The 14,773-nt window shown below is 39.5% G+C and overlaps 1 pseudogene; it reads right to left on the reverse strand.

Annotated features, from left to right (window-relative positions):
- Nucleotides 1-11,450: 11,450 nt before the first annotated feature.
- On the reverse strand, nucleotides 11,451-12,438 carry LOC126071073 (olfactory receptor 7G2-like; annotated as a pseudogene).
- Between the last annotated feature and the right edge of the window lie 2,335 nt (nucleotides 12,439-14,773).

The following is a 14,773-nucleotide window of genomic DNA, read 5'->3' on the forward strand; positions in this document are numbered from 1 at the left end:
CCCTGCTCTTTTTTGATTGTTGTTTGCTTGATACACTGATATATTCTTTTCCATCCTTTGAATTTTAGTTTGTCTGTGTCACTAAGTCTAAGGTGTGTCTCTTGTACTGAGAATATAGACAGATTTTTTTTTAATCCAGTCTGCCACTCTCTGTCTCTTTATTGGTGCATTTAGTCCATTTACATTCAGCATAATTATGGATAGGTATGAGTTTTTTTTTTTTTATGAGTTTAGTGCTGTCATTTTGATGTCTTTTTTTGTGTGTTGTTGACAGTTTCTATTTTCCACTTATTTTTTTGTGCTGAGTAGTTTATCTTTGTGTATTGTCTTTTCCTGTTATTCGTTGTTCATTTTGTTTCTGCTGAATCTCTATTTTTTTCTTGCATTTTATTTTGATGAATGTGATAGTTAGTCACCTTTGTGGTTACCTTAATATTTACCCCTATTTTTTAAAGTTTAAACCTGACTTTTCTTTCCTTATATCGCCTTGTCTTCCTCTCCATGTGAAAGATCTATGACTACATTTCTTAGTCCCTCTTTATTGTTGTGTTGTTGTCCTCTTTTACACAATGACATCGCTGTTGCCTTGTTTTGAACATTGTCTTTAATCCTGATTTACTTCTGTCCTTTCCCTGTCGGGATGGACATCTGATTGCTCCGTCCAGTTTCCTAGTCTTGGGTTGATATCTGATATTATTTTCCAACCAAAGAAGTCCCTTTAGTATTTCTTGTAGTTTCGGTTTGGCTTTTAAAAATTCCCTAAACTTCTGTTTATCTGGAAATGTCTTAATTTCACCTTCATACCTGAGAGACAGTTTTGCTGGGTATATGATTTTTGGCTGGCAGTTGTAAGTCATCCCATTGCTTTCTTGCCTGCGTGGTTTCTGCCGAGGAGTCCAATTTTATTCTTACGGACTCTCCTTTGTAGGTGACTTTTTGTTTATCTCTAGCTGCTCTTAAAGTTCTCTCTTTATCTTTGGTTTTGGCAAGTTTGGTTATAGTATGCCTTGGTGACCTTCTTTTGAGATCTGCCTTATGTGGTGTTCAATGAGCATCTTGGACAGAAATCTTTCATGATATCGGTGAAGCTTTCTGCCAAAAAATCTTCAACAATTCTCTCTGTTTTTTCTATTATCCCTTTCTGTTCTGGTACTGCAGTCACTCATAGGCTATGTCTCCTGATAGAGTCCCACATGATTCTTAGGGTTTCTTCGTTTTTTTTTTTTTTTAATTCTTTTATCTGATTTGCCTCCAAATATATTGGTGCCAAGTGCTTTATCTTCAGTCTCACCAATTCTGCCTTCCAGTTGCTCAGTTCTGCTCCTCCGTCTTTCTATTGAGTTGTCTCACTCTGTAATTTTATTGTTAACCTTCTGAAATTCTGATTGCTGTCTCTCTATGGAGTCTTGCAGCTTATTAAATTTTTCATTATTTTCCTGAGTAACCTTTTTAATTTCTTCAAGTGTTTTACCTGTGTGTTCTGTGGCTTGTTCTGCATATTACCTGATCTCCTTCCTGATCTCGTTCCCGATATCTTGAAGAGTTCTGTATATGAATCATTTGTATTCTGCATCTGGTAATTCCAGGAAGGCACCCTTCATCCACAAAATTCCTTGATTTTTTGTTTTGAGAGCTTGTTGAAGCAATCATGGTATGCCTCTTTATGTGATTTGGTATTGACTGTTGTCTCTGAGCCTTCTATAAGTTATTGTACTAGTTTCTTTTATGTTTGCTTACTGTCTCCTAGCTTCTTGCTTTGTTTTGTTTTGTTGTGCCCAAATAAGTTGCTTGAGTGAGCTACCTTGATTGTTTTTGCCTTTGAAGCTCTAACGTCCTGTCACCAGATGGCTAGAGCTTTTATCAGGTGTATCAGTCTAGGAGTCCATGCACCCTTCTTGTATGGATTCGGCTCATGTGTCCAGGCAGCTGATCATCAAGTGTGTGGTACCGGCTCTGTCCTACAGTCTTACAGGGGAAGGGGTGGTTGGTGTATTTACCAGTATCTGGTTGAAGCAGGGCGACACTCTAAATAAGGCAGAGGGCTGACAACCATCCCCTGAGGGTCTGTGAGGAAAGTGCATCCCTGTTCCCTAAAGCACATATGTGGGTGGGTTCTGCAGAAGGACCACGGGCACCCAGTGCTTTTGGTTATAAGAACTGGGAGGTACCAATTATCTTTGGACCCCTGTCATGGGTGGCTGGATTTCCTGAGTGGAGCCACCTGTCCTTAAGCCCCTGATGTGGGTAGGTGAGGAGGCTGTTTAATAGGCAAAGTGGTGTCAAACATCAAACACCCACCTCTCCACGACAAAGCTGAAACAGTTGCAACCTGCCAACAAGGGCCTGTTCTCCTGAAATAGCCCCACACAAGTCTATGCAGGGTGGGAAGGTGTTCAAAGTCCATGGATCATTTATGCTTGGACAGGAGCTGCTGCTGTCCTGAGTTCCCCAGGTTAGTGGAGCTGGCAGATTATCTTTTTTCCCAGTTGGGAATTTATTCCTTTTCCAAGGCTGAGAGAATGGCTCAGGTCACTCAGCAGAGCCTATCTCAGGCCCAGGGAAATCAACAGCCGCTGAAGGAGGCTTGGAGCCTGGGGGGATGGTAAAATATATGCAAGTACTTAGCTTTTGCTGAGAACACCATTATTCTCTGGTTGCGGACATGCGAGTAGGCTCTGAGGCTGGCTGTTTCTTCCTGAGGAAACTGCTGCTGGTACCCTACCACCAGCCTGGTGCTGTCACTCCTGGGAATGGTGTCTGTGGGTTCCCAGTAATTCAAGTCTTGCAACTCCTCCCGCTTCCGAACCATCTCTCCCTCCCCCTGCCACCCAGTCCATTTTCTAACTTTGCTTTTGATGTTCAGGGCTCCTAGCTTGTCAAAAATATAATTGTTTCACTTGCTTTTTCAGGTCTTTGTTGTCAGAGGATCACCAGAAGGTTCTGACTACTCCACCTTCTTGGCCCCCAACTCATGGACAGTTTTATTTATAAATAAGTTGTATTACAGAGAATGGGTCCATATTCAATAAAAATAAAGACCTCATTAGAAATACCATAAACATATACTTCCCAAAGAAGGGAAAATAAATGGAGTATAGGGTGTGAAAGAACTCTAAACCTCATAATAAATAGTATTATGTAATAATAATTTATTCCCTCTAAATTGCCATAATAAATGAACATGTGTTGGTGACGACATGAAGAAACATGGACTTCTAATGGGGGCTTAAACTAGCTCATTGACTTAGGAAAACTCTTTGAAATTACATGGAGAATAGGCTCAATGTTATAGCCAACAAGGCCATCCCAGTATAAAACTCTAGCTCATTTGCACCAGGAACGTGTACAAAAATACTCAACTTTATTCACAATAGCAAAATGTTAGTTACCAAAATTTTCATTTACATCAGAGAGGGAACTATTTTTTTATATCATCCTACATAATGTCCCAATGCATCCGTTAATTTTGTCATACTGTGATGGCGGAAATCAACTGGTACTGGCCATTTTGAATCAGAAAATAATATGGCCTACCATGTCAGGAATGACAAATTGAAGAGGAATGGCATTGCATTCATCCTCAAAAAGAACATTTCAAGGTCTATGTTGAGGTGCAATTCTGGTAGTGATAGGATAATATCCATATGTCTACTAGGAATTCCAGTTAATATGACTATTATTAATTTTATCCATCAACCTCTAAGGCCAAACTTGGAGAAACTGAAGATTTTTACCAATTTCTGCCGTCTGAAATTGATCAAACATGCAATCAAGATGCATTGATAATTACTGTTAATGGACTGTGAAAATTGGAAACAAAAAAGAAAGATCCATAGTTGGAAAATATGATCTTTGTGGTAAAAGTGATGCCAGAGAAGGCGTGAAAGAATTTTGCAAGACCAATAACTTCTTCATTGCAAATACCTTTTTTCAACAACATAAATGGTGACTATTCACATGGACCTCATCTGATGGAATACACAGGAATCAAATCGTCTACGTCTGTAGAAAGGCACTATGGAAAAGTTCAATATCATCAGTCAGACCAACGTCAGGGGACTGAGAGCAGAATAGATCATCAATTACTCATATACAAGTTCAAGTTGAAGCTGAAGAAAATTAGAACAGGTCAGTGAGAGACAAATTATGACCTTTAGTATATGTCACCTGAAATTAGAGACCATCTCAAGAAAAGATTTGATCCATTGAACACTAATGACTGAAGACCAGATGAGTTGTGGAATGACATCAAGAACATCATACATGAACAAAGCAAGAGGTCATTAAAAAGACAGGAAAAAAAGAAAAGTCCAAAATAGATGACAGAAGACACTCTGAACTTACTCTCGAGCGTAGAATAGCTAAAATGAATGGAAGAAATGATGACGTAAAAGAGCTGAACAGAAGATTTCAAAGGGTGACTCAAGAAGTCAAAGTAAAGCATTATAAGGAAAAATGCAAAGACCTGGAGTTAGAAAACCGAAAGGGAAGAATACGCTCTACTTTTCTCAAGCTGAAAGAAGTGAAGAAAAAATCCAAGTCTTGACTTGCAATATTGAAGGATTCTATGGGTAAAATAAAAGCAACGATGGGAGACTATGTTTCACATACTTTGGACTTGTTATCAGGATAGATCAGTCCCTGGAGAAGGACATCATGCTTTGTAGAGCGTTAGTGAAAAAGACAAGATCCTCAACGAGATGGTTTTGAAATAGTGGCTGCAGCAATTCGCTCAAGCATAACAACAATTGTGAAGAAGGTGCAGAACTGGGCAGTGTTTTGTTCTATTGTACATAGGGTCGCTAAGAGTCAGAACTGACTTGACAGCACCTAACAACAACAATGATGGGGAAAATATTAAATAATGCAGGAAATGTCTAAAGAAGATGGAAGGGATACACAGAGTCGGTGTAACCAAAAAAAAAAACAAATTGACATTCGAACATTTCAGGAGGAAGCGCATGATCAAGGACCAATGGTGCTGAAGGAAGAAGTCCAAGCTGCACTGAGGACGTTGGTGAAAAACCAGGTTCCAGAAATTGACGGAATACCAAGTAATGTTTCAACAAAGGGGTATAGTGCAAGAGGTGCTCACTCGTCTAAGTCAAGAAATTTGGAAGACGGCTACCCTACCAATGGACTGGAAGAGATGCATGTTTGTGCCCTTTCCCAACAAGGATGATCCAACAGAATGTGGACATTATCAAACAATATCATTAATATAACACACAAGTAAAATTTTGCTGAAGTTCATTCAAATGCAGTTAGAGCAGTACATGGACAGGGTACTGCCAGAAATTCAAGCCAAATTCACAAGAGGATGTGGAACCAGGGATATCATTGCTGATGTCAGTTCAATCCTGGCCGAAAGCAGAGAATACCAGATAGATGTTTACCTGTGTTTTATTGACTATGTTAAGGCATTTGTCTACGTGGATCATAAATTATGGATAACATTGCAGAGAATGAGAATTCTGGAACACTTAATTGTGCTCATGAGGAATCTGTACATGGATCAAGAGGCAGTCATTCAAACAGAACAAGGGAATACTGCATGGTTTAAAGTCAGGAAAGGTGTGTGTCAGGGTATCCTTTTATCATACCTATTCAATCTGTATGCTGAGCAAATAATCCCAGAAGCTGGGCTATATGAAGAAGAAGGGGGCATCAGGATCAGAGGAAGACTCATTAACAACCTGTGTTATGCAGATAGCACAACCTTGCTTGCTGAATGTGAAGAGGACTTGAAGCACTTACTGATGAAGGTTAAAGACTACAGCCTTCAATATGGATTACACCTCAACATAAAGAAAACAAAAATCCTCACAACTGGACCAATAAACAACATTATGATAAGTGCATAAAAGATTGAGGTTGTCAATGATTTCATTTTACTTGGATCCATAATTAACAGCCATGGAAGCAGCAGTCAAGAAATCAAAAGATGCATTGCATGGGGCAAATCGACTGCCAGAGACCTCTTTAAAGTGTTAAAAAGCAAAGATGTCACCTCGAGGACTAAGGTGCACCTGACTCAAGCCATGGTGTTCTCAACTGCCTCATATGCATACAAAAGCTGGACAATGAATATGGAAGACTGAAGAAATGACAGTTTTGAATTGTGGTGTTGGAGAAGAATATTGAATATACCATGGACTGCCAAAAGAACAACAACAAAAAAAAATCTGTCTTGGAAGAAGCACAACCAGAGTGCTTCTTAGAAGCAAGGATGATGAGGCTTTCTCTCACATTCTTTGGACATTTTATCAGGAGGGACTGAACCCTGGAGAAGGGCATCATGCTTGATCAAGTAGACGGCCAGTGAAAAAGAGGAAGACCCTCAATGAGATGGATTAACACAGTGACCGCAACCGTGGGCTCAAGCCTAGCAACAATTGTGAGGATGGCGCAGGGCTGGGCAGTTTTTCATTCTGTTGTACATAGGGTTGCCATGAGTCAGAAACGACTTTACAGAACTTAAGAACAATGGGGTACAACAGTGATAAAAATATGCTATTGAATACTTTGAAAATGCCAGATTATAAGGTGGAAATGATCAATTTCGAAATTTCATAGAATCCAACCTAATAGAAAAACATCAAAGAAAATGATAAATACAGAATTTAGGATAGTAGTTATCACTAGATATAGGAAGGGTGATGTGATTAGCTGTTCTAATGGTATCTACGTGATGGTAATGCTTTCTTTCTTAACCTAGTGATGAGTATATGTGTTTTTACTAGATTGCTACACTGTAAGAACTACAGATACATTTTATATACTGCATTATATATAATGTTTTTTTATTAAAATAAACAACAAAACTTACACCATCTCAATAATTTCTGTATGTACAGTTCAGTGACATTGATTACATTTTTCAAGTTGTGCAACCATTCTCCGTATTCTTTTCCAGTTTATTCCACCACCTTTAACATAAACTTAACAGGCTGCAAGCAAAACTTTCCCCTTCCCCTTCATGCCTGGTATCAACTAATAATTCTTCCTTTTCTGTATATTTGCTTGTTTCATATACATGAGATCATACAGTATTTGTCTTTTTACAACTGACTCATTCTTCTCAACATGATGTTTTCAAGATTCATCCATGTAATGGCATGCATCAAAACTTCATTTCTCTTTATGGCTGAGTCATAGTCCACTTTATGGGTATATCCCATTTGGTTTATCCATTCATCTGTTGATAGACATTTTGGTTTTTTCCACCTTTCGGCTATTGTGAAAAGTGCTGCAATGAACCTTGGTGTACAGTTTATATAGACATCATACCAAGTAAAGTTGAGGAAAGTCCTTGTATATTCTATATTACAAATACATTCTCCCATGTTCTTCTAATATTAGTGCCTCCCTTCTCAGACTTCAGAGTTCATAAGAATTTCCAGAAGTGTTTATTTAAGCATCTCATCCTTCAGGCATCTCCCTAGAGATTCAAAGTCAGTATTTTTTTGGATAATGTCCATGACCCTGCAGTATGAACAAGGGTCTCAGGTGATGCATGCCTGAAGGTGCTCTGTGGATGTCCATGGAGGAAGGTCTACACTAGAACATACCTTGAGTCAGGGTAGGGATTAGTCCTCCAGCTTGCTGAAAACAATCTCCCTCTTTCGCCCCAGTGATGACCAGAATAGAAGGCTTTCAAGAGCTTCTTGATTCTCCTGCAAGACCTTCATTATTCTCCTCCCACACCCTTAGAGATGATTCTCACTGATGGCCCCCCTTTTTGTGTGTGTGCGTTTGTGGAAAATGTGATCTCCCTAGCCCTGCCAACTTCCCTTTTCTCCCACCATATTCACAACTCCTTTTCAAAGTAAAGTTCTTCTTCAAAGAAAAACTGTTTTCTTCCCGAAGAAACATTAAAAGGTTTTCTTGAGAGACCTAAGACTACAGCCAACCCTCTAAGACATCAGCAATGTGTTATTATTCAACTATGTTTCTGTGTGTAGCTTCCACATGAGTAAGAACACAGCAAGATGAGATGACTAAGTAGAAAAGAAAAAATTCAGATGTATTCTTATCAATAAATCAGCGAGAAGGAATTGAAGCAAAAAAGTACAAGAGAAAGATTATCAAACTTTACAATGCCTACCCTACTCACTTGATTATGTTACTCAGATTTTGTTGTTGTTTCTGTTAGGTACCTTCGAGTTGGTTCTGACTCATAGCAACCCTCTGTTCAACAGAACAAAACACTGCCCAGTCCTGAGCCATCCTCAAGATCATTGTTATGCTTGAGGCCATTGTTGCAGCCACTGTGTCAATCCATCTCATTAAGGGTCTTCCTCCCTTTCACTGGCCCTCTACTTTACCAACCATGATGTCCTTGCCGATAAGGTGTACAAAGTATGTGAGATGAAGTCTCACCATCCTCAATCCTAAGGAACATTCTGGCTGTACTTCTTCCAAGACAGATTTGTTCCTTCTTTTGGCAGTCCATGGTATATTCAACATTCCTCGCCAACACCATAACTCAAAGGCATTAATTCTTCAGTCTTCCTTATTCATTGTTCAGCTTTTGCATGTCTATGAAGTGATTGAAAACACTATGGCTTGGGTCAGGTCCACCTTAGTCCTTAAAGTGATATCTTTGCTTTTTAACAGTTTAAAGAGGTCCTTTGCAGCACATTTGCCCGATGCAAAATGTCTGTTGATTTCTTGACTGCTTGTGGATTCAAGTAAAATGAAATCCTTGACAACCTCAAACTTTTCTCCGTTTGTCATTCTGTTGTTTATTGTTACATTTGTGAGGATTTTTGTTTTCTTTATGTTGAGGTGTAATCCATACTGAAGCCCATAGCCTTTGATCTCCCTCAGTAAGTGCTTCAAGTCCTTTTCACTTTAAAAAAACAAGGTTGTGTCACCGCTGCATATCGCAGGCTCTTAAAGAGACTTCCTCCAATCCTGATGCCCAGTTCTTCATATAGTCCAGCTTCCTGGAATATTTGCTGAGCATACAGATCGAATAAGTATGATGAAAAGCTATAACCCTGATGCCCACCTTTCCTGACTTTAAAACTTGAAGTATCCCCTTCTAATGTTTGAATCACTGCCTCTTATACGTGTACAGATTCCTCATCACCACAATTAACTGTCCTGAAATTCCAATTCTTCACAATGTTATCAATAATGTGTGATGATCCACACAATAGAACGCCTTTGCCTAGTCCATAAAACACAGGTAAACCTCCTTAGGATATTCTCTGCTTTCAGCCAGGATCCATTTGACATCAGCAATGACATCCCCAGGTCTATGTCCTCTTCCGCATCCAGCCTGAATTTCCGGCAGTTCCCTGTCAATATACTGGTGTAGCTGCTTTGGAATGATCTTCAGCAAAATTTTCCTTATGTGTGATATTAATGACATTGTTCGATAATTTCCGCATTCTGTGGGATCACCTTTCTTGGAAATAGGCATAAATATGGATCTCTTCCAGGCGGTTGGCCAGGTAGCTGTCCTCCAAATTTCTCGGTGTAGACGAGTGAGCACTTCCACCACTGCATCCATGTGTTGAAACATCTCAGCTGGTATTCCGTCAATTCCTGGAGCCTTGATTTTCACCAGTACCTTCAGTGCTGCTTGAACTCTTCCTTCAGTATCATCGATTGTTGATTAAGAAACGGTGGTTATTCAGATTGGAGGAATAAAAGCTGCTGAGAATTATTACAATGAGGGTAAACAAATACAACCACTGGAGCAAGTGGTAAAAATATGTGAGAGCCAAATGATTAGAATACTTATGAATGTAGACAAGACATGGACTACAATGACCATTTAAAGCTTTATTGAACATTTACCACTGTGCCAGGCATTTTTGGTAGGTACTCCTTTCGGCCATAGGGGTTAACACCCCAGCAGGAATTATACTTCAAATCGTCAGTCTAAGGTTCTCATGGTAATTTTTTTTTTCCCCACACCAGGAATTAGATTAAGTAGGGGCCTGTGATTCTACTCTCAGTAATGAGATGGGAAGGAACGTCACTTGATGACTCCATGGAAAGGTGCGTTAATATAAGATCCAGGGAAGGACAGTAAGGATTCTCTCTCTGGGCGTCATGTGTGGATATGACACCTGCATTTGTTGTAGTAATCAGGAGACCACAAGGGGAAAAAGTTCTAGGATGAAGCCACTTATGGGAGACTAAATAAAGTATTTCTGTCCTGTTCTTGTGCCTTCTCTACCTCTGAAGTCTGTTCCTTATAATGAAAAATAACTTTATGGTTTGAGCATATTAGAGTCAGAGTTTATATTTTCTTATTAGAACGGAAAGCTTCCACACTTAGGAAGCTCAAATATCTCAAAATTATCTCAAGCCAATTGAGATAACCTAATTAGGCATTTCTGTAGATGTAAGTATTGTGGATACTGATGCTGCTTTGAACAAATACGGCTTACCAGTGATATGTCTCAGTAATTACTAAATTGGGACATGAAAAAAGAGCTCTCTTGCCTCACAGGCAGGCTAAGTCTGGATTTCCAATCGCATTTCTCTATTCATAGAATCAGGCTGAATCTAGTGTCTAGCTATGACCACAACTCTGTTTACATAATTTCCCTGCCCTATCCACGTTCTCCTGTTTTCCTTCTTTCCTAGACCACTGCCCCAAAAATCGTGTAATAAGAACACCTGCCTCAGGCTCTGCTTTTATGGCACCTGACCAAAAAAAACAAACTGAGCTTAGAGAGTTTACCAAACAGCACAGAGCTACATAAAGAGAAAAGCCAAGTTTCAACTTCAAGTTGAAACGTGTTGTTGTTGTTAGGTGCCATCGAGTCAGTTATGCACAACAAATAAAATACTGCCTGGTCCTGCACCACCATCACAATTATTGCTATGTTTGAGCCCACTGTTATAGCCACTGTGTAAATCCATCTCATTGAAGGTGTTCCTCTTTTTCACAGACCCTACTGGAAACCCTGATGGCGTAGATGTTAAGTGCTATGGCTGCACTTCTTCCAAACAGATTTGTTCATTTTCTGGTAGCCCATGGCGTATTCAATATTCTTCACCATCACCACAATTCAAAGGCATCAATTCTTTTTCAGTCTTCCTTATTTATTGTCCAGCTTTGGCATGCATATGAGGTGATTGAAAATACTCTAGCTTGGATCAGGTATACCTTAGTCCTCAAAGTGACATCTTTGCTTTTTAACACTTTAAAGAAGTCTTTTACAGAAGAATTCCCCAATGCAATATGTCATTTGATTTCTTGACTGCTGCTTCCATAGGCATTGATTGTGGATCCAAGTAAAATGAAATTATTGACGACTTCAGCATTTTCTCACTCATCATGAATAAGTTGAAATGTACATAGCCATTATGTTATCTAATCATTTTAAAAGAAGTTGCTCATGAAACAGTAAGACATCCTTGATCAGCAGTATTCTTTCCAATTTGACCCATCCTAGAGCCCAAAACAGGTGACACAATCACTAAAATGACAGTATTCTACTGATGAATGTCCTCAAGGGTCCCCTTATGTCTCTGTTCCTCAGGCTGTAGATAAAAGGATTCATCATTTGAGGGACCACACTGCACATCACTGAAGCTACTGCTATCTTCCTGGGAGAATGTGTAAACGCAGAACTGATGTACACACCAAAGATTGTTCCATATAATAAGGACAACTGAAAGGTGAGACCCGCAGGTGGAAAAAGCTTTATATTTTGCACCCACTGATGGCATTCTCAAAACAGAGGAGAAAATTCGAGTGTAAGAGAAAATGATTCCAGAGAGAGGAACACCACCCCATACAGTAGCCACAAAATACACTAGGATGTAATTGATGCGGGTATCAGAACAGGCGAGCTTGAGAATCTGAGCAAGTTCACAGAAGAAATGAGGGATTTCCAGGTCTATGCAGAAGGACAAATGCAGCACCAACAGACTGTGAAGTAGGGCGTTCACAATGCTAGTTAGTAAGGAGAGTAGGGAGAGCAAGCCACAGCAGTGGATGTTCGTGATGATGGTGTACCTCAGTGGGTGGCAGATGGCCACATAGCGGTCATAGGCCATTACTGCAAGGAGACAATTTTCCGAACCAGTAAATATCATTACAAAACAGGCCTGGGTCAGGCAGCCTGCGTAAGTGATGATTTGATTCTGTGCTTGGATGTTCACCAGCATGTTCAGGATTGTGGTTGTGCTGAAACAGATATCAACGAAGGAGAGGTTGGAAAGAAAGAAGTACATGGGGTTGTGGAGGTGGGAGTCAGAGCTGACAACCAGAACAATGAGTAGGTTTCCCAGGAGGGTGGCCAGGTACATAGATAGAAACAAACTGAATAAGGCAGGCTGCAGTTCTGGATCCTCTGTAAGTCCCAGAAGAAGAAATTCTGAAACATCTGTTTGGTTTCTAGGTTCCATATTGTTGGTGAATCTGATGGAAAAGATGGGATGACAGATAATCAAATGTGTGGCTCCTGGATGCCCAGCAAGAGCATCACCTGGGATCTTTTTAGAAATATAAGTTTTTCAAACTCACTCTGGACTGACTGATGATGAACTCTGGGATGAAGATTAGCCATTTGTGTTTCAAAAAGTCTTCCATGTATTTTGATGTATGCTAAAGTTTGAAAACCACCCCTGGTACAGTGTTCAGCATACGGGGCCCTCACAATGACATATCCTATTGTGATTGTGTGTGTGTATGTGTGTGTGTGTGTGTCATGGATTAAATCATATTCCCTAAAAAATGTGTGTATCAATTTGGCTGGGCCATAATTTCCAACACTGTGTGATTTTCCTGTATATTGTAAATCCTGCCTCTATGATGGTAATGAAGGCGGATGGGTGGCAGTTGTGTCAGTGAGGTAGGACTCAATCTAAAGACTGGATTGTGTCTTAAGGCAATTTCTTGAGATATAAAAGAGAGAAGCAAGCAGAGAGACAGGAGGACCTCATACCACCAAGAAAGCAGTGCTGGGAGCAGAGTGTGTCCTTTGGACCCAGGGTACCTGGGCAAAGAAGCTCCTAGTCTGGGGGAATGTTGATGAGAAGGCTGACAGAGAGAGAAAGGCTTCCCCTGGAGCGGACACCCTGAATTTGAACTTCTAGCCTACTTTACTGTGAAGAAATAAATTTCTCTTTGTTAAAGCCATCCACTTGCGGTATTTCTGTTATAGCAGCACTAGATGACGAAGACAGTGTGTGTGTCACGAACAATAGCACCTGGCATCTTTTACTTCTGGTACAGTGCTCGGCATATGGGGCCCTCACAATGGCATGTCCTGTTGTGATTGTATAAGTGTGTGTGTGTGTGTGTGTGTGTGTGTGTGTATGTCATGAACAATAGTACCAGGCATCTTTTACTCCTAGGACAGAAGTGGTGAACAGTGCAGTTGAGGAAAGACAAAATGAGAGAACATTCCTAGCATAATAAATGCTAACTTCAGGGAAGAATTTATATGGTGAAACTCCCACTGGGAATCTTGCACATGTAGAGAAGCAGAAGGAAGAAACACTCTAAATGAACATCAGTGATATCAATATTCATTTGGTGTGGATGAAATGATGAAATATATAGCAATGAAAAACAACAAATTAGGTCTAGATGAATCAACACACATAATCAAATCCTTGCAGAGGAAAAAAAAATGTATGACAAGAAGTCTACAGCATGAATTTTTTTTATTATTATTTTTAAAAATCTACTTGAATGTCACGGATTGAACTGTGTTGCCAAAAAATATACGTCAACTTGGTTAGGCCATGATTCCCAGTATTGCATGATTGTCTACCATATTGTCATCTGGTGTGATTTCCTTGTGTGTTATACATTCTATCACTATGATGTTAATGAAATGGATTAGTGGCAATTATATCAACGAGATCTACAGGATCAGATAACATTTTAAGCCAATCTCTTTTGAGCTATAAAAGAGAGAAGGAAGCAGAGAGACAATGGGACCTCATATCACCAAGAAAGCAGGACCAGAAGCAAAGCGCATCCTTTGGACCCAGGGTCCCTGAGTCTGAGATGCTCCTCCACCAGGGGAAGATTGATGACAAGGACCTTCCTCCAGAGCTGACAGAGAAAGAAAACCTTCCTGTGGAGCTGGTGCCCTGAATTTGGACTTGTAGCCTACTAGACTGTGAAAGAATAAATTTCTCTTTGTTTAAGCCATCCACTTGTTATATTTGTTATAGCAGCACTAGATGACTGAGACACCTAGTGAGTTTTTTTATTTTTTAGTGGATAATTCAAGCACAATGAAAAATAGAAAGAATAAGAATGAAGGGTTGGGCACCCACCAGTCCACTGGCAATTCCTACACGTCACCAACCATGCTTTAGATATTTTTATTGCAACAAAATAATGCAGGATTATTTGAGGCTCCCCACATCATGTATTTTGCACAATATTGATTCTTTTCCTTCTCCAGGGCTAAACACTACATTAACTTGATTGAGCTTATTCCTCTGCACTTTTTACTACATGTAGTATAATTCTTCCATAGAATTGCACAGTTCATATTTTTTAAAGCTTTATATAAACAGAATTGTACTGTATATGTCATTTTACATTTGGCTTTCTTGGTATGTTTTTTAATGAATGTTGATACCTTTAATTGCACTGCATTAATTTTGACTACAATAGAGTATTCCACTATATTATTACACCACAATATATTTCTTCATTCTCTCATTGACAGTTATTTTACTAATTGCCTTCTATCTGTCTACCCAACTACTGCCTTATGTATATACATATACATGTATAAATATATATGCTTGTCTGTGTGCATGTGTGTGT

The sequence above is a fragment of the Elephas maximus genome, chromosome 3 (assembly GCF_024166365.1).
Source record: "Elephas maximus indicus isolate mEleMax1 chromosome 3, mEleMax1 primary haplotype, whole genome shotgun sequence".
Classification (NCBI taxonomy): domain Eukaryota; kingdom Metazoa; phylum Chordata; class Mammalia; order Proboscidea; family Elephantidae; genus Elephas; species Elephas maximus.